The following is a 22,950-nucleotide window of genomic DNA, read 5'->3' as shown; positions in this document are numbered from 1 at the left end:
TGGCATACTCAATTACTTTATTAATTGCGTTTGAACGATTCATGAATGAACCACCACCAACTTCCATTCTATTTACATTTTTACTTTAAATTATCAAAAGGTTATGGAGGTATTGTTGGGCGGCCGGTGCAACCGAATGGATTGGTGCGTGAGTAGCATTCGGAATTCAGAGAGAACGTAGTAGGTTAAAATCTCGGTGAAACACCAAAGTGAAGAAAAAGTTTTTTCTAATAGCGGTCGCCCCTCGGCAGGGAATGGCAAACCTCCGAGTGTACTTCTGCCATGGCAAAAGGCTTGAAACTGTAGGTCCCTCCATTTGTGGAACAACATCAAGGCGTACGCCACAAATAGGAGGAGGAGCTCGGCCAAACACTCAAAAAGGGTGTAAGCGCCAATTATATATTGTATATATATGTATAGGGTGGGCCGTAAAATTTGCTTTTTGAATCGGCTATAAAAACGAATCTTTTTTCAAACTTTTTTTTTTATTTTGAAGATTGAACACTTATGAATGAAAAAAATAGGTGGTTCAAAAAGCAAACGCTATATGGCCCACCCGTTAGAATAAAATTTGAATTCAAAAATTGAAAAAGGGAGTTTAATTTAACAACTTCAAAATCAAGTCGCAAACAAAAGGAGATCAAGGATTCGATTTAATATTAGTAGTATGTATATTCCGGAATACAACGCAATATCAAAAATATTAAAATTTTAATATTTTTATCATTTTAACTCAAAAATTTAACATTTTTACCATTTAACTCATTTTTTTAACTTACAGTTACTCAAAATTTTAACATTTTTTAACATTTAACTCATTTTTTTAGCTTATATTATCTCAAAAAAAAAGTTAAAAATTTTGAATTGGGTCGATTTAGTCCAACCCTAAATTATAGTTACTCGTAGTTAATATTTTTAAGATATTAAAGATATCTATTTTTGATGTACTAGTAATCAATATTTAGGTTGGTACAGTTAAAATTTTGAGTTGGGTCGATGTCTATTAAGTGAAAAAATGTTAAAATATTTATTACAAAATATTTAAAGTAATCTATTCAAACAAAAATAAAAAAAAAAAGTTAAAAATTTTGAGTTGGGTCGATTATTATTGATTGATAATTTTAAATATTTATTACAAAATATTTAAAGTAATCTATTCAAACAAAAATAAAAAAAAAAGTTAAAAATTTTGAGTTGGGTCGATTATTATTGATTGATAATTTTAAATATTGATTACAAAATATTTAAAGTAATCTATTCAAACAAAAATAAAAAAAAAGTTAAAAATTTTGAGTTGGGTCGATTATTATTGATTGATAATTTTAAATATTGATTACAAAATATTTAAAGTAATCTATTCAAACAAAAATAAAAAAAAAAGTTAAAAATTTTGAGTTGGGTCGATTATTATTGATTGATAATTTTAAATATTTATTACAAAATATTTAAAGTAATCTATTCAAACAAAAATAAAAAAAAAAGTTAAAAATTTTGAGTTGGGTCGATTATTATTGATTGATAATTTTAAATATTTATTACAAAATATTTAAAGTAATCTATTCAAACAAAAATAAAAAAAAAAGTTAAAAATTTTGAGTTGGGTCGATTATTATTGATTGATAATTTTAAATATTGATTACAAAATATTTAAAGTAATCTATTCAAACAAAAATAAAAAAAAAGTTAAAAATTTTGAGTTGGGTCGATTATTATTGATTGATAATTTTAAATATTTATTACAAAATATTTAAAGTAATCTATTCAAACAAAAATAAAAAAAAAAGTTAAAAATTTTGAGTTGGGTCGATTATTATTGATTGATAATTTTAAATATTTATTACAAAATATTTAAAGTAATCTATTCAAACAAAAATAAAAAAAAAAGTTAAAAATTTTGAGTTGGGTCGATTATTATTGATTGATAATTTTAAATATTGATTACAAAATATTTAAAGTAATCTATTCAAACAAAAATAAAAAAAAAGTTAAAAATTTTGAGTTGGGTCGATTATTATTGATTGATAATTTTAAATATTTATTACAAAATATTTAAAGTAATCTATTCAAAAAAAAAAACAAAAAAGGATACATTTATTTTTTAAAGTACCTTTCAAAAAAAACGACGAACTCCTCAAAACAAGAGTCTTTGAGTCAGATTTGAACTTGCAACAAAATTATTGTTATAATTCCAACTGCTTAACCAACTCATCTAAACATCATATTCTGAAGTAATGTAATTACAGCTGAGTAGTATGCAAAGCAAGCAATGCTGATCTTATCAACATTGCTCACAATCTATAAATAGAATAAGCATAAGCACAAACCAAAAAAAAAATGAAATACTGTTGAATATGTTCACTTTGTGAACCGTTGACGGAGTCAACATGAGTCACAAACTGCAAGATAAGCATAATATTTGATAAGCTTTTATACATCAACACATGTTTCGACTCTGTCGAAACCGTTTGACTTTGTCAAACATGGTTACAAGTGCAGTATGTATTTAGCGTTAGAAGAGGGTGGACGCAAAATAATTGAAACTTCAAATTTGAACTCTTTGAAGTTCAAATTTATAAAATTTACCCAATATTGGTTCATAACTTAAATCTCTTATTAAATATGTTATTGGATTAGATGGATAAATTTTACTAATATAAAATATTTCTCGAGTCCAATTATTTTTATATTTGTTTTCAAATTGTTTTTTATGTGATTGAATTCTTACTTTTTCTCCAATTTTAAAAACTGGTTTTTCTAAATTGTTTCTATTAATTTTAAAACAATTATCAAATATTAATTGTTCATTTTTTTCATTTACTTCACATGGTTTCATACCAATAGTTCTATGTACATCTTTGTAATTATATTCATATAATATTTTATCAATTACATCAATCCAATTAGTATTTTTCTGAATTTCAAATCGTATTTTTAGTTTTTCATTAATGGTTCTATTAAATCTTTCTACAATTGATGATTTCTTTTCACTAAATGTTTGATACATGTTAATATTGTATTTATCTAAAACTTCTTGGAAATGTTTATTTAAAAATTCTTTACCAGAATCTGTATGAAGTAATTTTGGTGCACAACCTGCTTTTTTAAAAATATTTAAAAATGCTTCAGAAGTTGTTTTTCCATCTTTCTTTTTTAATGGTTCTATATAAGCAAATTTAGAAAATGTATCAATTACATTAAGCATATATTTGTATCCTCTATTAATTCTAACATTAACTGTTGTCATAATTAGTAAATCTGCTGCCCATAGTTCATTTATGCCTTTAGTAATAATTTTTCTTCTTTCAAAATTTTTTCTTACTGGTTTATGCAACTCTTTTGCTATTTTAAAATCATTATTTTTAGTATCAATAAATTCATCTTTATCCATTTCAAAAATATTTAAAATTTATTTTAATTAAATAACAATGATATCAGATAAAGTTTTAAAAGAATATATTAAAACACAAAAAGACTTAAAAAATAAACTTCAACAATTTAATTTAAACAAAGTAATAAAACAAGAAAAAATTAATGAAGATCTTCAAGCAATTATTGAACCATTAAATCAATCAGTTATTAATGTTCACAATTTAAATGATAGCTTTAAAAATTTAATAGTAGATTTAAATCAATCATATAAAAAAACAATAGATGGACATTCACAAAGTGAATATGTTTCAACGGAGTCGAAACCGTTTGACAATAATATGAATTTACAAACTAATGAATTTAACGAAAAGCAACTATCACCAATTAGAAAAACAAACAAACAAAAATTAGTTGAAAGTACACCAACAACTAGCACATGTTCACGAAGCGAACAGTTAACTCCATCAACATCAAAAGACGCTCTTTTGCGTAGTGCAAATGAAACGTTATCTACACCAGTACAATTTATTTCAGACAAAATTGGAAATATGGCAATGAAATATTTAAATTTAAATAATTCTGATATGAAATTATGTGACAATATTTTTGGTCTAAGATCTGAAGATGGAAAAGATTTATGGATTGGTAATACTGAAGTAAAAATTAGTAATAATGATATTATTTTAAGTAATAAAACTTATAATGGAACAAAAGGGTTATGGGAATTAATAACTTTAAAAGAACCATCAACAGCTGTAACAAATAATGATTTACAAAATTATGAAGAAATTATATTATCAACATATGCTTACATGCAAAATAATGACAAAAGTTCTAAACGTATTAAATCTAGCGTTGGAAATAAATATATGAATTTTATTAGACCAATATTGATTAAAAATAAAATTATAAAAGAAAAAGTAGGATCTGGTTTAAATTCAAAAAATAATCTTTCAAAATCATTACAAAATTTTAAAATTAAAACTAGTTTACCTACTGAATATGTTCGTTTTGCGAATCGTTCACAATGTGAACGTGTTTATTGGAATGATATTAATGAATTAAAAGATAGATTAAATTTGTTGTTAGGAGAGTATAATGCAGGAAATGATAGTCCAGAAATACATAATGAAATTATGAATATTATTGAGGAACTAAGAGAAGAAAATATGTTGACTCTCTCCGAAGGAAACGTATTAACTGTTTAATTAAATTACATATAAATTTAAATAAATTAAAAAATTTTTTTCTAATAAATGGGAATTGATAAGTTTGGACAAAAATCTTTTTCAGAAATAAATTCATCTAATGAATATTCTCTTAATAGAATAATATCATTAGAAAATGAAGTTGAAGAAATTCGTTCAAATAGTGATCAAATGAAAGATATTATTAGTAAATTAATGGAATTAAATCAACTACTTCAAAAAGAAGTTGAAAAACAAGAAAAAGATAATGTGGTAGCTTTTGGTGTTGTATATAAAGAAATAGAACAATTAGAAAATAATTTAAATCAAGATATTATTAACATAACTAAACAAGTAGATTTTATAGAAACAAATATTGAAAATTTTAAAAACAGTTTAGAAAAACAATTGGATAGTTATTCGGAAAAACAAATTTTAATTGATAATTATCTTAAAGATTTAGTTTTACAAAATAAAGACAATATTAATCAAAATAATATTACTAAACAAAATGATGAAACTAATAATAAGATTGATAAAAGTATTCAAGTAGATGAATATATAAAACAATTAAATATTGAAGAAAGTGAAACAGATATTGAAGAAAGTAAACTACAAATTGAAACAAATATAATTCAAAAATAATTTAAAAAATTCATACATATATAAATGATAAACAAAAATAATAAATCAAAATAAAAATTCAAATATTCAACATCGTTGAAATATGTTCACATCATATTTCATTTGAAATTAAAAAAAAAACTTAATCTAATATAATTAATAATTTAATGTATAGTAAATAGGAGGGGTTCGTTTTAGTTACCTACATTTCCTATTTCATAATGTCCCCAGGGTAATTTGTAAGTCTTATTTAACTTATCGTTATCATTATTATTCAATTTTTTATTAAAATAAAACTTATCATCATAGGGTGACAATCCTATTTTATTCTCTTCTGTAGTATATAGTTTATTATCATATGATCTAATATTATGAACAGTTTCATTTTTATTTTTTAAATTAATTAAACAATTCTTATAATCTTCAATTGTTAACTTTTTAATATTATTTTTCTTTATTCCTTTACAAACTTTTTTATCACAAACATCGGTCTTAAATGCATACATTTTACTTCTAAGTCCACAAAATTCTCTAATTGGTATTCCATTATATTCATCTTTAAATTTTCCTGGTACTTTTTTATTAATATTAGATTTTAAATCTTCAATTGGAAAATTATCTATATAATCACTGGTATCATAATTATCTAGATCATCTTTCATTTCAGAATAAATATCAAAATCATCATCAATATGTTTACCTTCAAAATAAAGAATAAATGAATCAGTATCTGTTCCTAATAATTTCATTCTATTACCATATTTAGTTTTAAGTTGTACATACATTTTAAACATTAATAATTTTGATAAATCTAAAATATTTTGACCTCCAAAGATAGGTTTATTTAATTTAATATTTGTATTTTTACCAAACACTACACACATATTATGATCTATTATTTTTCTTGATTGATATGTATTTCTACTTATTAGTTTTCTCATAATTTTTTCAGTTTTAACTATTCTAACATTAAGTCTATTTCTAACATTTTCCATTTGCTTACCATATACACTATTATTCATAAGTTTGAAAAAATCTTTTTCAAAATCGTTTTTAGCTTCTTTTCTAAGTGTTGTATTTTTTTCAATATAATTTTTTAACCATGCTTCTTGTCTACATTTAATACCTCTATGAATTTTAGTTAAAATTACACCATTATTTAAATATTCTTTTAATAATCTTATATCAATTATATAATTTTTCTTTGGTAACAACGTACACATTAATTTTTTAATTTTATCATTTGGTTTACTACCAATCCCTTTATTAATTAAGTCTGTTTGATTTGGTGATAAATCTTCAAATTGTGGAACATAATGATGAGGTGCTGGAGCATAATCATTATAAAAGTTGTGTAATTCCGGAGGAATACTTATATCAACTTCTAATGTATATCCAATATTATTATCATCAAAATCTTTATTTAAAATATTATCAACATTACAAAAATATTTAATTTCATCTTCATTTAACCATTCATGATTACCAACACTTAATTTTTGTGACATGGCCCATCCATATAAATTATTTGCATCTAAATATAAAATATAACTTGTTAATTTTTTAGAATCGTATATACCTTTAAGAGAAGCTTCCTCTTTACTTAATTTATAAACTTGTTCTACAATATCAGCATGTTCACTCTGTGAACCGTTGACAGAGTCAACATGTTCACTCTGTGAACCGTTGACAGAGTCAACATGTTCCTTTCGGTAACCGTTGACATGGTCAATATGTTCACTCTGTGAACCGTTTCCTTCGGAAATGTAATAATAACAATTATTAGCTTTAGCATAGTTATGTGCAATTTGTGATATTCCACCTCTAGTTCCACTTTCATAAAATTCATACATATCTTGATCTGTTAATAATTCTAATTTTTGTTTGGTTAATTTTAAAGCAGATGAATTACTTAAATGTGGTGAACTTATATAATGTATAGGATCTAAATTATAATTTTTAAAACATTCTTTTCTAAAATTATCAAATACATCACTTAAAAGTATAACATCTAATTTCAAATACCAGTTATGATAGTCTCTAAATGTTTTACAATTAAAATGTTTCCAAAATTTATTTGCAAATTTATAATCGTTAATATTAATATTTCCATTTAATGATGAATTAAAATTTTCAAGATTTGGAAATTCTGTTATACTTAATTTTTTATAATCATCAATAAATTCATATGGATATACACCTTTTCTAAGTAAATAACATTTATTTTTTAATGATAGATTTTTAAAAATATTATTAAAGTTTTCTAAATGATCAAAATTAATAGGTTTTATATTTTTAGTATTACAAACTGAACAAATACTACAAGCATATATTTTATTCTCAGTATTTTTACTAACTTTATAAGATACATAATCCATTTTTCTTATTTTCTTACATGTTACACAATATATATCATTAACATCTAATAAATTTTTAACAGCTTTATCTAATAAAGTATTTATAAATTCCATTGAATCTATAAATCTTAATTCTATTTTTTCGACAACTGTATATAATTCTAAATCTGTTGAATTACAATTACGACAAGTGTTTCTTGTCTTTAAATTATATTGATATTTACATTTTTCATTTTTACATTTTAAATATTTAGTTTCACCTACAATAACTGGTTTTTTAATTTGTTTAAATTTTTCAGTACTCGTTGCTAGAACACTAGTTTCAGTTTCAGGATGAAATTCATCTAAATATTTTAGAAATAATTTTGAATCATAACCTTTTAAATTATGAATAATAATTGGTAAAAATTTTGGCATCTTTAACTTTAGATTACATTTATTACATAAAGCCATTCTATATTTACCAGTTGTATGGTCATGATCCCAACATTTTTTATTTTCTTCAGAAAATGGAATATCACAAATTTCACAATTGTTAGTATTATCAAACTTTAATATCGATTCTTTATCCTGAATTATATTATTCAATTTTCTTACTTCATAATAATCTTTAGCATATTTTATTAAATTATCTAAGAATGATTTCAATAGCACTTTTCTATTAGAAGTATTCTTTGAAATATATTGTTTGTTATAAGTGTTATAAATACCATAACTATTTGGAATGTGTTCATGAAGTAATATTGTATTTTTACATTTGTCAGATTTTTTTTTATTAATTTTTTCCAAAGTACATTCAAAATCAGCATATAAAGTATATGGATGAAATAATTCTGCACCATTAGATTTATATTTTAAAATATTTTCACCCTCTTTAGGTAACTTTATATTTTGTATTATATTATTATCATCTTTTAATAAATAACATGTTTTTATATGTTCTTCTAATTCATCAGATTTTTCAAAATGTTTAAAACATTTATTACAAATATGTAGATGTTCATGCTGATGATGAATTTTACCACTTAAAAATCCAGATAAATTTTTAAGTAGTACAAAGTGAGATTTGTATGTTTCTTCTGTAATATTTTCTTCTATATATATAATATTAACATGTTTTTTTGGCAAACCATTAACGAAATAATGAAAAGAGTTACTTTTATACATTAATTGAATTTGGTAATATTCATCATCATTTTTTTCTGAATCATAATGATAAAAATTCATGGTAATATTAAAATAATCTTCTAATTTTTTAACATTTTCTTCATTAATTATAAATGGAAATTCTAAATTTAGATTTTTAAATGTATCATCATTTTCTAAATCTTCAAGATATTTTTTATATTTTGTTGGTCTTTGAGGATCTTTAACAATTTCATCTTGATGAATAGAATATAAAATACAATATAAAATACATTTATTATCAGTATTTTTAATATTAACACAATTTCTATTAGTAAATGGAATATATGATCCAGCAAGAATTTGAGACTTATCTCTACTAATATGTGTTTTTACTATTCTAACAAAGCTAGCTGTAGATCCTTTTGTACATTTTTCTGAGAATTTATTATTTATTTCCTCTATCATTAAATAAAATTCTTTTGTATAGTTTAATCTATTAACATAATGTATTTCTGATCTATACCAATATTCATAACTTTCTTTAATTTTATTAGTTTTTTTATCAATAATCACAATATTTACCGCTGTTGCTAAAGACACTTTAAAATTACTATATTTTTTAAAACCTTTGAAAAAATATTTGAAACAATTTCTTTTTATTAATTCTAAATGTCTTTTAATATTAAATTCTTCATTATTTGTAAACTCTAAATCAGCAACCATATTGTTAAAACATGAACCATTTAATTGTTTTTCTTGAATATCAATAATATCAAAATCATAATCATCAAAATTTTGAAATATATTTTGAATAACATCATTATTATGCTTTTCTATTAAAACATTTATTATGTTTAATAAACTATTTTTATTTTTATTATACCAATATTTTGGCAATTGAAAAATATGTTTATTTGCTCTAATATATTTTTTTAAATTTTTTAAATTTTTAGATTTCAATTCTTTAATATTAAATGGATTCATTTTTATTTGGTTGATATTTTTACTTAATTTTTCCTTATTTATATAGAAAAATTTTTTTTAATAATTTAACTTCGCACCTCAAACATTTTAATACTTTAAATTGTGATGTAAATACTAATTAAATTTATTTAACTTAATTAGAAATTAATTTTTATCAGAATTTTTTTCATTATTTTCTTTATTATTAATATATTTAATATGAAATTGAGATTTTAAATGACGTTGTTTATGTGGAAGAGTATAATTTACACCACATTCACACTCTACGTTTGTAGTTCTACTTGGTAATGAGTTACGATATGCGAATTTTTGATTGTAACATTTTTTACAATACCCCTTATTCAAATTAGAAATAGTTGTTTCTTCTAAGCATGAAAAACATATTTTTTTACCATCTATAATAGATAAACATATTTTTTCACCATTTATTATTTTATGATATAATCTTTGTTTTGGTATGTTTCCTTCGTGAATGGTTTCTTTTGAAAACATAATTTCACTCATTATTTCCAATTTATTAACAAATATTTTTTTTAAATTTATGTTAACTTTGTTAACTATTTTCTTCGAAAATATCAATTTACATTTCTAATATTTAATCTTATACTAATTTTTTCTTTTCTAAAATCAATGAAATTATTATCCTGATCAACTATATAAATAGTTATATTTCTAATAGTATTTGTATTTACTGGATAGTATATTAAATTTTTAGGTATTTCATTTATTTTTTCACCAGGTTTATCATTGATAAAAAATTCATGAATAATATTTGTTTGTTTATTATTTTCATAACTACCTCCTACAATATTACATTTTATTCTAATAGAATTAACATTCATAATATTTACTGGTAAATCAGATGATACTAATGTATTAGGTTGAATAATTTGTTCACTAAATCCTAGTAATGAAGCTATGGAATTTTTTTGTGTAAAATCAATAATATAATCACTTTTAATTTCAACTTTTAATGTTGTCATATTTGGTTTAATAGTAATACCCTTTATTTTCTCTTTTATAAAATTGCTTATATCATTTATTTCATATGAACCAGTTGGGAATGTAATTATTTTGTTAACACTGTTAATTGTATGTAAATTATCTTGTGAATCATTTCCTTCGAAAATATGTTCACTTTGTGAACCAATGACAGAGTCAACATAATGTAAAATATTATTTTTTAATTTTTCAGATATGTTCGGTATAGAATTATAAGTAGAAAAATTAAGCAAACACATTTCAAAATCATGTTTATTATCTAAAATTATTGGTTCATCAAAATTACATGAAATTATTGAAGTATTTCCATCTAATGATATAGTCGGCATTATTTAATTAAGTAAAAATTTTAAACATAGATGACCACAAATTATTTCATTTATTTCTTGATCAATATTATTATTAAAAATTACAGTATTTTCATTAGTTTTGAAATATTTTTCTATTAATATTGGTAATTTATTTATAGCAAAGGAATCATAGTAAAAAATATGATTATTATATTTTTTATATGCTACCCAGTGTGTACCATTACCATTATTATTATCTAAATTTATTATTCCACATTCTTTATCTTTTATCTTTTTTGGTAATCTATCTTTCATGAATACACCCCTAAAATTTGCTATATTAAATTTTCTAGCATATTTTTTTAAATCATAATTACTTAATGGTTTAATTGGAATTAATTCAAAATCAAATTTTTTTTAAGTAACATACCATTACCAGATTTTTTAAGTAACATACCATTACCAGATTTTATATTTTTTTCTTCTAATGCTTTATTATGACGTATTTTTTCTTCTAATAATTTATCGTTAGTTTTTTTATCATTATATGCTCTATATAATGTTGTTCCTGCAGTAACTGCAGCTCCTATTGCTGGAATAAGTGGTAATAGTGCTGGTAAAAATCCGCCAATTTTTTCATTATTAAAACTTTGTAACTGAGACATAGATAATTTTAATATAAAAATTTTAAAAGTAGTTTTATTATTATCTAAATGTTTTTTTATTGAATTAATTTGTTTTCTAGTTAATGGTAAATATGTTTCATTCATTACACTTTCTTTAGTTCTTTGTAATTGAATTGGTTCTAATTTTCTAGTAATATCTGTTTTATTTTTCATAGCATCATAAACTTGTTTTTGTTGATCCTCATTTAGAGATATTGGATATTTAATATATCGTCCACATTTTGGAATAAAATTAATTTCATTTTCATTTGTATTATGTTCACTTTGTGAACCGTTAACAGAGTCAACATTTATCAATTCTTCAGTTAATGAATTGTGAGTTGTTAAACCCATACCCATTTTTCTTTTAAATTTCATAGCATTAGTAGTTAAATATGCATTTACTTTTTCTGATAAACTAGCATCTTTTGCTGAAACTCTTGACCATGCTTTATCTTCTAAAATTTTATCAGCTTCATGTCTTTTCTTTATATCGTTACTTTTAGAATATGCAATATCATGTTCTTTAGCTGCTTCATCTAATTTATTAATTGGATGTATATCTTTTTCAAGTTTTAATTCAAGATTAGTACCAGGTCCTAAATAATTATATCCTGGAGAATGTAATTCAAATGGAAGATTATTTATAAGATTATTTATAATACCACTACCATAATATCGCACCATTTATTATAATAGAAAATGTGATGTATTTATTTATTTATTTGGATAATTATTAATCATGAACTGAAGGTAAACTTGAAATATCATCATCAACTTTTTTATTAATATTAGACAATTCGTTTTTATTTTTCTTATTTATTTTAGTTACATTCTTTAAAAATCCCTCTGTTAAACTATTTGATTTAGTCTGTCGAGAATTGTATTCATTTGTCGAGAATTGTCGAGAATTGTCTTCTTTTGTTGAGAATTGTCGAGAATTGTCTTCATTTTTAGTGTTTTTGCCAATAATTTCAATACCAAGTAATTTAAGTCCATTATTAAGAGAATCGCGTGAAATATGATTTTGTTCGCAAAATTTTACTTTAGTTAATTTTGAAGTACTAGCTTGTTCTAAATAATTAATAGCTAAATTTCTTTCTCTAATTTGTTTAAGTTCATTAGCATTTTTTGGAATATGAATATTTTTTGAATTTCTAAAACTTTTTGTTTTCCCTTGTAGTGATACAAGTGGTGAAACAGTTCTAGTAGAAGGGCTTGGATGATTGTATAAATTAGTTATATTCTTATACATTTTATTAATTTTAATTTATTTATGAAAAAATTTTTTAAAATAATTATATTTTTCTTAGTGTTTCAATATAAAAAAATATTAAAAATTTTTATTATAATAAATGTCGAATATACATACAATTGAAGAATTTAAAACAAATACTGATGTGCCTATCTTGAAATTAAGAGGATCTAGTATAAAACTATTAAATAAAGAAGAAATAGAAAAAGAGGTCAAACAAACACAAGAATTTATTAGGCAACATAAGTCTCAGTTTAATAATAGAAGTGGTTTTGTTCAATGTTTAAATGATGCACTTAAAAATAATGATCATGTATGGCATGAATATGCTGTTTGTATTATGAAAAGTGTTAAAAATATTAAAGATTATAATATTGAATTACATTCAGAATCAAATAAAATATTAGTAAATGAATTATTAAATGAGAAAGCTATATTAGAATTTAGTTTAATGAGTTATGAAGAAATTATTGGCAAATTAAATGATGATATGTATGAGTTACAAGTAAATTATGATATTCTTGAATCAGAACATAATAACCTTATAAATAGCATTGAAAATAAAAACGCTGCATTAGCTGAAAAATATAAGAACAATTTTATTAAAAGACAAAAAGCTATTGAAGAATCTAAAACAATGAAGATTGGACTAGTAAATAAAAAAATTACAACACAAAAACTCAATGATTTATTGAAAAGTGTAAGTAAAATGAAATAAAAAAAAAAAATATTGTTAATAAATGAATACTTGTGTTAATATTATTCCATATCAAAATGATTGTATATCACAGTTATACATAATTGATGCTAATAATAAATATAATGGAGGATGTAGATGTGTCATAATGGATCCGTCTTTATTAAAATTAATTTCTATTGTAATTTTTATTGTAATTGCAATTCTTATATTTTATGCAATATATTTAGATATACAAAAAAAGGTAATTGAAAATGAATGTAAAAAGATTAACAAAAAAAAAAAATATTAAAAATATTTAGGATTTTTTCTATTGCATTAAATGAATAATTGTAAAAACAATTTTGATAAAAATAATCAATTATCAAAAATAGATTTTATTATTTCAAATGGAATAGATAAAATAATGCAAAATGAATACATTTCAATGGTACTAATTATTATTCTATTAATAATGTTTTTTTATAATTTGATAAGACAATTAAATACAAGACTACAATTATTTTAAACATAGGTTTCGACCTAGTCAAAACATATTAGTAAATTTTTAATAATATTTTTTAGTTAAATAAATGAAAGAAGAAAAAGGTATCGAATCTTATGACTTTTATGAACATTTGCCATCTAATTCTACACTATTAAATGAATATGGAAGACCAATAGAAATAAATATTAATAATCAAGACATTAAAACGTTACCATCAAAAAGTTTACTTAATATTAGAGGTCAAATTATTGCTAAAGATAAAGATGGTAAAATATTAGATAAACTTAATCCTGATAAAATAAATTTTGTGAATAATGGTATAATAAATCTGTTTAGTAAAATTACATATTTTATTAATTCAGTTGAAATTGATAAAATTGAAAATCCTGGAATAACAACAACAATTAAAGGCTTAGCATCATTTTCTAATGATTTATCATTAAATAATGCTGGTTGGCAAATTGTAAATAAAGGTAGTGTTTGTAATAAGAAAGGTTATTTTTCTGTTAGCATTCCATTATGTATATTAATTGGGTTTTTTGATGATTACAAAAATTTCATTTTTAGAATTAATCAAAAATTAGAATTAATAAGATCAAATGATGATACAAATTGTTTAATTATTGATAATAGTTTAAGTGATCATACTTTTTCTATTGATATTAATCAAATTATATGGAGAATGCCTCATGTTAAATTTTCAGTTGAAGTTGATCATGAAATTAATAAAAAAATTTCAAATAATACAAACTTTCAAATGTATTTTAGAAATTGGAGATACTATTGTACTACTGCAATTCCAGCTGTAAAGACTTATACCTGGAATATAACATCATCTAGTGCTAAACCTAGATATTTTCTTATTGCATTTCAAACATCAAGAAATCAGAATAATTATAAAGACAATAGTAAATTTGACCATTGTAATTTAGAAAATGTTGTAGTTAAATTAAATACAAATAGATATCCAAACTATGATATGCAACTATCTATTAATCAAAATAAATTTGATACATTATATAATATGTTTCTAGATTTTAAAAATTCATATTATGGTTCTAGTATAAATAATTTACCAATAGTTAATTATGATACATTTTTAAAAGAATATCCAATAATATGCATTGATACATCTAAACAGAATGAGGTAATTAAAGAGGCTGCTATTGATATTAAAATTGAATTTAAATGGACAGAAGATTTTCCATCAAATACAGTCGTTCACTGTTTAATTATTAGTGATGATAGTTATTCATATAATCCACTAACAAATCAAGTAATGCATGTTTGACTTGTTTTTTTTTTAATTTTTATAAAATTTAAATTAACTAAAAATTAATTGAAATAAATATGTAATTAATTATATTAATAGATTAAAAAAATTTGTCTAAAATTCTAAATTATGGATGGTCATTTAAAAGTTACTAAATTAGATAATAAAATTAAATTAACTATTCAAAATTTTGATACTCATAAACCAATAAAAAGATTAAATGAAATATTTCCGAATATTATTAGAGCAATTATTTGTGGACCAAGTAATTGCGGAAAAACAAATGTATTATTAAATATATTATCAAAGATTTATTATTCTGATATAATAATTTGTTCAAAAACTTGCTATCAAGAAAAATATAAATTTTTAGAAGATATGATAATTCAATTCAATAAATTGTGTGTTAAAAATGATTTGGAATCTAAAGATATAAAATGTTTATCAATTCAATCTCTACCAACACCTGAAAATATTAAACAATATTCTGTAATAATATTTGATGATATCTCTACAGAACAACAAGATAATATTTCCAATTATTTTGCTTATGGTAGACACAATAACATTTCTTGTTTTTATTTATGTCAAACATATTCAAAAATACCTAAACAATTGATAAGAGATAATACAAACTATATAATTATATTTAAACAAGACAAGACTAATCTGAAGCATATATTTAATGATCATTGTAATGATATTGATTATGATATTTTAAAAAATATGTGTATTCAATGTTGGAAAGAACAGTTTGGATTTTTAGTAATAGATAAAGAACAAGAAACAAATGATGGTAGATATAAAAAAATGTTTGAATTTTTCTTTACAATATAAAAAAATGTTTGAATTTTTGTTTGAATAAGATTTTTATTTTTTATTATATCCAGTTATTTTGGAAATCTTTATATTTTTCATTTTTTTCATCAAAAACTATATCTAATATTTTTCTATATTTATATAATCCATCAATGGTTATATCTAAATTTTGCAATTTTTGGTATTGTGTTACCAAAAAGCCTATATAACGTAATTTACAAGCATAGCTTTCGCTTATCTTAAATTTTTTATATATATCTTTCATAGTTGTATATTTACATTTTACACCAATTTTTTTATAACCTTTTTCTAATTGCAATTTTCTTGCATATTCTTCCAAAATTAATCCTATTGTACAATTTATATAAAAAGTATTTTTCTTATTTTGTAATAATAATTTATTAATTTTATATAATTTTGTAATATTATCATCAATACTATCTTTTTGTAAATTTTGTATAAATTCATTATCAATTTTAAAATCTAAACCAACTGGTTTAGATTGGTTTACACGTTTTGATTCCAATAATTCTTTTAAATCGATGAAATCAAATTCTCTTTTATCTTTCTTATAATTTTTTTTATCTTTTTTATCCATAAACATATTATCCAAAAAATTTTTATATTTTTCATTTTTTAATTTTAGGCCATTGCCTTCAAATATATATTTTTCTTTTAGTTGATTAAAAGAAGAAATACGTTTTTCTATACAAAAACTGGTGAAGGTTTCAAGATCTTTAAAAAATTTTTCCCCTTCTTCATCAAATCCATCCTTGCTTTCATCGAAATCCATACTTTCTTCTGAAACAAATAAATAAATTAATAAAAACTTAAAAAATTACAAAAAAAAAAACTTACCAGCCATAGTTATAAAATCTTTTTGTTTTGTTTTTTTTTTGCGTCCACCCTCTTCTAACGCTAAATACATACTGCACTTGTAACCATGTTTGACAAAGTCAAACGGTTTCGACAGAGTCGAAACATGTGTTGATGTATAAAAGCTTATCAAATATTATGCTTATCTTGCAGTTTGTGACTCATGTTGACTCCGTCAACGGTTCACAAAGTGAACATATTCAACAGTATTTCATTTTTTTTTTGGTTTGTGCTTATGCTTATTCTATTTATAGATTGTGAGCAATGTTGATAAGATCAGCATTGCTTGCTTTGCATACTACTCAGCTGTAATTACATTACTTCAGAATATGATGTTTAGATGAGTTGGTTAAGCAGTTGGAATTATAACAATAATTTTGTTGCAAGTTCAAATCTGACTCAAAGACTCTTGTTTTGAGGAGTTCGTCGTTTTTTTTGAAAGGTACTTTAAAAAATAAATGTATCCTTTTTTGTTTTTTTTTTTGAATAGATTACTTTAAATATTTTGTAATAAATATTTAAAATTATCAATCAATAATAATCGACCCAACTCAAAATTTTTAACTTTTTTTTTTATTTTTTTTTGAATAGATTACTTTAAATATTTTGTAATAAATATTTAAAATTATCAATCAATAATAATCGACCCAACTCAAAATTTTTAACTTTTTTTTTATTTTTGTTTGAATAGATTACTTTAAATATTTTGTAATCAATATTTAAAATTATCAATCAATAATAATCGACCCAACTCAAAATTTTTAACTTTTTTTTTTATTTTTGTTTGAATAGATTACTTTAAATATTTTGTAATCAATATTTAAAATTATCAATCAATAATAATCGACCCAACTCAAAATTTTTAACTTTTTTTTTATTTTTGTTTGAATAGATTACTTTAAATATTTTGTAATCAATATTTAAAATTATCAATCAATAATAATCGACCCAACTCAAAATTTTTAACTTTTTTTTTTATTTTTGTTTGAATAGATTACTTTAAATATTTTGTAATAAATATTTAAAATTATCAATCAATAATAATCGACCCAACTCAAAATTTTTAACTTTTTTTTTATTTTTGTTTGAATAGATTACTTTAAATATTTTGTAATAAATATTTAAAATTATCAATCAATAATAATCGACCCAACTCAAAATTTTTAACTTTTTTTTTTATTTTTGTTTGAATAGATTACTTTAAATATTTTGTAATCAATATTTAAAATTATCAATCAATAATAATCGACCCAACTCAAAATTTTTAACTTTTTTTTTATTTTTGTTTGAATAGATTACTTTAAATATTTTGTAATCAATATTTAAAATTATCAATCAATAATAATCGACCCAACTCAAAATTTTTAACTTTTTTTTTTATTTTTGTTTGAATAGATTACTTTAAATATTTTGTAATAAATATTTAAAATTATCAATCAATAATAATCGACCCAACTCAAAATTTTTAACTTTTTTTTTTTATTTTTGTTTGAATAGATTACTTTAAATATTTTGTAATAAATATTTTAACATTTTTTCACTTAATAGACATCGACCCAACTCAAAATTTTAACTGTACCAACCTAAATATTGATTACTAGTACATCAAAAATAGATATCTTTAATATCTTAAAAATATTAACTACGAGTAACTATAATTTAGGGTTGGACTAAATCGACCCAATTCAAAATTTTTAACTTTTTTTTTGAGATAATATAAGCTAAAAAAATGAGTTAAATGTTAAAAAATGTTAAAATTTTGAGTAACTGTAAGTTAAAAAAATGAGTTAAATGGTAAAAATGTTAAATTTTTGAGTTAAAATGATAAAAATATTAAAATTTTAATATTTTTGATATTGCGTTGTATTCCGGAATATACATACTACTAATATTCACTTCTATAAAAGTAGAGTTAATTCCACAACAATAACCATATAAATCCTAGGTTAAAACTTTGTGCAAGTTATAAAAACATCTCAAATTTTCATTTAATTCTTCAATTTTATAAGCAAAATGTTTAGAAACTTTTCGGGTACATAAAAGCAGAGTTTTGTAGCTCACACTTGCACGCTTGCCACGGACCTCTTTCTCCGATTTTTCACACACAAACAGATTAACGAAACCAACGCAAGACTGAGTCTTGTCGAGGCCCTATGCTGCCGAGAGGAGTGGACAAGGGAGGAAAAAAGAGTCGAGAGTAAAAGCATTTGCTTGGAATCGCGCACTAAAAGCAGCTCGAAGTGTAGGAGTTCTGCGTGGTCTAATGGAGAGTATATGTACACCCTCCAACCGTCGCATCAACAGGTTGAACAATGAGTTGAACGGCTGTTTAGTATACTCGTACACGTTCCAACTTTATTATTCTTATATTCGTGGTGTTGAACATTACGTAGAATCAAGGGAAATTTGTTTAAAAATAATAATTTATGAATTTTTTTTTTGTATTTATTATTTTATTTTTTAACATTTCTCTTATTTATTTAATTTTTTTTAATTTTAAATATTAATTTTAAATTTTGTTGTTTTATTTTTTATATTTTTTTTCTTTTTTGGTTGGTTGGTTGGTTTAAGGGTGACCCCGCATCGGAGTGCCACATAGACCGCAAGTTGGGTCCGTTGTGTTGCCCTAGAGCTCATTATGTTACATGATTTCCCCACCTAACCGAGATTTTTATTGTGGATTTTGGTCAAAGATATTAATTCGTTTCGAGAATTTGATGAGAGATTCGATTTTCAGGCTCGAGAGTACTGAAAGATTGTCAATTGTTGGAGAGCCAAGAAGAGCGAGGCGACTTCTGGCTAGACCGGGACAACTGCACAGCAAATGTCTACTCGATACTTCCTCATCTTCGTCCTCGCAGTATCTGCACAGGTCGTTCTGAGGAACCCCGAGCCGACGTGCGTGAGTGCCCAACAGGCAGTGGCCGGTGATAAGAGATATTATATGCCTTAGTTCGTGTTTCGAAAGACTTATAAGGGTTTTTGTCTGTTTCAGATTGTAGGATGGCCAGATTTGTCTGGTCGTAACGCAAGTAGTTTCCACTCTCCACCTCCGATCAGCAATGATGTGAAATTCTCGATCAATGAGTAATTTACATGTTGAGAGCGGAATGTGGATTGTGGGTAAGTTACTAACATTTGATTGCGCAGCTCCGGCTCTTGCGAGCTCATCAGCTTTGCAGTTACCTTCGAATCCACTGTGACCCGGTATCCAGATAACTTGGACAGAATTCTGAACACTTATCTCGTTAAGAGATAAGAGACAGGATCGAACCACATCTGAGTGGGTATAAGAGGAGGTGAGTGCTCGAACGGCCGCTTGACTGTCGGTGAAAAAGCGGATATCCTCTAGTGATATTCTATTTTCTAAAAGAGTTTTCGCAGCATACCAGATAGCGCATACTTCCGCTTGGAATACGCTACAGTAGTCGGGTAATCTAAATGATAGATTGATGTGAGGGGAATTGGAAAAGATTCCAAATCCCACTTTGCCGTCTTGTTTTGAACCATCTGTATATATAGTCAGAGGGCCATTGATTTCGGTTAGATTTGTCTTCCATTCTTCCCTAGTTGGGAGTGAACAGGAGAATAGCAAGGGTGGTGATGGAAGACTTACATGATAGTCTGTGTCAGAAGAGATAACAGTGTTCCTGTTCAGTATGGCCGAATGGCCAAGATACTTATTCCATTTCGATATAGCATTCATGCGTGTCGCTGCTTTCGCTGCAATCGCTTTGCCAGCCAGATCGATAGGGAACAAGTGAAGCAATGTGTTTAGAGCCTTAGTAGGTGTTGTACTTAAGCATCCTGTTATCAGGAGGCAGGCTGTTCTTTGAACTCGATCAATTGTGGCTACTCTACACCGTTTTTCGAGTGCTGTCCACCATACAACCACACCGTAGAAGAGTATCGGTTTGATGATCGAGGTATATATCCAATAAATGATCCGAGGTGAAAAACCCCAGGTTTTGCCTATAGCTTTCTTGCAAGTATAAAGAGCTATGAAAGCTTTTTTGCATCTGTTTTCGATGTTCAATTTCCAACTCAACTTCCTATCTAGAATAACTCCTAGATATTTAGCTGAATCAGATAGGAGTAGTGATTCCCCTTTTAAGGTTATTGTTTGCAGTGGAGGAGATTGTTGTTTCCTATTGAAGAGAACAAGATCTGTCTTTGCTGGATTCGCATTTAGTCCGCACTCGGTGCACCATTTTGACAGAATATTGATTGAGCGTTGCATGAGCTCAGTAAGAGTATTCAGGTGTTTGCCTGACACGCAGAGAGCAATATCATCTGCATAGGCTACAACCTTGCAGCCTGCTTTTTCGAGATTTCGGAGCAAACTGTTTACAGCGAGATTCCAGAGAAGGGGTGAAAGTACTCCGCCTTGAGGAGTGCCTTTGACGGCGTACATTCTCATGCGGCTTAACCCAAGCTCTGAAGTGATTATTCTACTTTGGAGCATTTGTTCGATCATCTTTCGGATGGAGTAATTAATACCCAATTTGGCAATTTCAGACAAAATAGCGTTGGGTTCAATATTATTAAAAGCACCTTCTATGTCCATAAATGCGACAAGAGAGTACTCCTTATTGTGAAGGGAAGTTTCCACTGTTTGCACCAGTGAATGAAGTGCCGTTTCAGTCGATTTCCCTTTAGTGTAGGCATGTTGTGCCTCTGAGATCAACTTAGTATCAAGTTGGGTTTTGATTTGCTCATCTAAGACTTTTTCAAAAGCCTTTAAGCAAAAAGAGGTTAGGCTAATGGGCCTGAAGTCGTTTGGTTTACAGTGTGAAGGCTTCCCCGTTTTCGGAATGAATACTACCTTCGATTTCTTCCAAATTGTCGGAAGATAAGACAGATTTAAACACTTGTTAAAGATCCTGGTTAACCAAGGCAGTAGAATTTCTAGTCCTTCTTGAAGTTCTGCTGGAATGATGTTGTCAGGACCTGGTGATTTAAATTTTTTAAAGCTTAGTATTGCTGTAGAGATGCTATTAGAGCTGATTAGATCTGATCTATTCCCATAATTACTCTGAAAAGTGCTGGGAAGTGCAGGTAAGTTGGCAACACAGCCTGGAAAGTGAGATTCTAGAAGTATTCTAAGAGTGTGGTCAGTTGAAGTAGTCCAAGTTCCATCTTGAGTCATGATAAAACTGGGAGAGACTGGGTTTGAAGCAAGAATCTTGCGTAGTCTGCTTACTTCTGAGGTGTTTTCTAATTCTTGAGTGTATGATCGCCAGGATGTGCGTTTTGCACTTCTGACAGCTTTCTTAAAGTCTTTAAGACATTGTCGATATTCTTCCCATTCGTCTGTTATTTTAGATTGGTTAAAGAGTTTCCGAGTTCGATTGCGAAGTTCTGAGATTTCTGGAGTCCACCAAAAAGGTTTATGCTTACCTCCTGTTTTTGTCAGGGGACAAGATTGTCGTGCTGCGCTTTGGCACGTCTTCGTTATCATGTTGACAGCGTTTTCGATATCGTTTTTATTTGCCATTTCAAACTGCCTGATATCAGGAAGTCCTTTGGCAAGATGTTCTTTATATTTGATCCAATTCATACGCTTTTTGTTAAGGTACTTCATGGGTTTTGCCGTTTCGGCTTTTACAGTGAATGTTATATATTGGTGGTCGGAAAAAGAGTGCTGTTTATCAACGCTCCAGTCCTGCACCAGTTGTGTACATGATTCGCTAGCAAGAGTAATATCGAGTACCTCTCTTCTAGACGAGTTAAGAAACGTAGGGACATCACCTCTATTACATATATCAAGCTTATTCGCTAGAATATAATCAAAAAGTTGCTCACCTCGTGTGTTGTTGTTTGTACTGCCCCAAACAGTATTATGTGCATTAGCGTCTGCTCCAATAATGACGCGTTTCTGGATCAGATGCGCCGTATTGACGAGCCTCCTCACTGCTTCAGGAGGAGGCGCCTCCG

Source organism: Anastrepha ludens, chromosome 6 (genome assembly GCF_028408465.1).
Source record: "Anastrepha ludens isolate Willacy chromosome 6, idAnaLude1.1, whole genome shotgun sequence".
Lineage (NCBI taxonomy): Eukaryota > Metazoa > Arthropoda > Insecta > Diptera > Tephritidae > Anastrepha > Anastrepha ludens.
Note: the sequence above shows the minus strand (reverse complement) of the source record.